Genomic DNA, 1,626 nt, shown 5'->3' with positions numbered 1-1,626 from the left:
TTTGTTTTGCCGTTTTGCTTTTTTTTTTTTTTAATCTTCTAGGCCCTAATCATTTTGTGAATCAAGAAAACAGCCGATCTGTTGATCTCTCTCTCCCCCTCCACACACACGCCTCCCCCGCGATTAAGTGCGAAAGCTAAACTCTTCCCGCTCTTCGCCGCCTCCAATCTCGCACACACTTAGACCCCTTTAACAGCTTAAATTGTGCCAAATTTACCACGCGCGCCTGGAAAGAGGGTGACAAAATCTGGAAGTGTCTTACCTTGATGAGTGAGTGGCAGGCTGGAAAGCGGATGAAAAGATTCTCCGGAGAGTTTTAAGGGAGGGGGAAAAAATTTAAAATCAAAATGATTGGGAAGGGGCGATGCAAACCCTCGTTTGTGCGGGTGAAGTGGGGATGTTTGTGCGGAAGCACGTTTGCATGTCTCTGTAAGATCCCACGTTGCTCCATAGAATCAAATAATAAACCAACGTGGTTTAGTACATATTTTTACATAGGAAAATGTTTTGGGGTGGGAGTGTGGGAGGGAGACAAAGCCCTAAACAATCAGCAATATAAGCTCTGGGGCACTGGAAGAGACTCCGGACGTTTTCATTTTATTAAAAAAGGCCAGGGAACTTGTTTACGTCGAGCTGCGTAAACATCCTGCCCCCTCGTCTGAGTCTATCTTGCAGGGAAATCAGAAACTTGATTTTTAGAAGTGGGTGAGTTCCAAACCTACCGCCTTTAAAGAGAGATCCCCTTGGTGTCAGGGGAGATCCGGGAGTCGCATTATTTTGTGTGTGTCCCATTTATGCATAAACAAATCTTTCTTTTTTTTAAAAAAATGCATTCAATTAACTGGCCAATTTCTAGCAAACGTCTCAGTGTAGCGAGGAATGTTAGTGTTTATCCCCCTGCTCTCGCTCGCTCACATAAACACATTTTTTTATTTATTTTTTAAAAATTGTCCGCAAAATGAGGCCATCGGGAAATGGCTTTCTCACGAGTATTCCCTACTGGTTTTGCATAGCAAAGAGATGAGAGAAGGGGGGGATGTGTATGTAAGTAGCAGAAGTTTAGGATCTAAGTGGCCTTTCAACACGTTTGGAAACGGACACGTTTGGAAATGGACAAGCCAAAAGCAGTCTCTGAACTCAGAAAGGGATTTTGTTTGGATGGAAAAGTAACAGCAGCTGAAACCAAGAAGAGTTTAGGATCGTTGGGGTGCTTATAGGTGCGTGTCTAAGAAAGAGGGCTTGGGAGGTGATTCAACAACTAGTTAAGCCGCAATCGTGTACTCAGCTCCTAGAGCCCAGTATAACCCCAGGCAGACCTCGTCGACTTCAGCACAACGCGCTTCATTCGACCTGTGAGATCAGGACTGCCGCGGGGAAGAGAGCTCGGTCTGTTTACACCTCCAGCCCACGTTCACTCGGGAGCAAGTCCCCCCGATGGTCCCCAAAGCAGGAGGCCTTAGGATCTCGGGCTCAAATCCCTACACGCGCTAAGTGGAAGTAAAGCGCTATGGCAGTCCAGCACATAGATTTAGGATTCCCTCCGCAGGAGTTAAAAAAGCAAAGAAAAAGCTGATTACTCCAAATATATTTGTTCAAAGATTTAGGATTTGGGGTGATGGGGAGGGA

Source organism: Rhineura floridana, chromosome 13 (genome assembly GCF_030035675.1).
Source record: "Rhineura floridana isolate rRhiFlo1 chromosome 13, rRhiFlo1.hap2, whole genome shotgun sequence".
Taxonomy (NCBI): Eukaryota; Metazoa; Chordata; class Lepidosauria; order Squamata; family Rhineuridae; genus Rhineura; species Rhineura floridana.
This window is presented reverse-complemented; position numbering follows the sequence as displayed.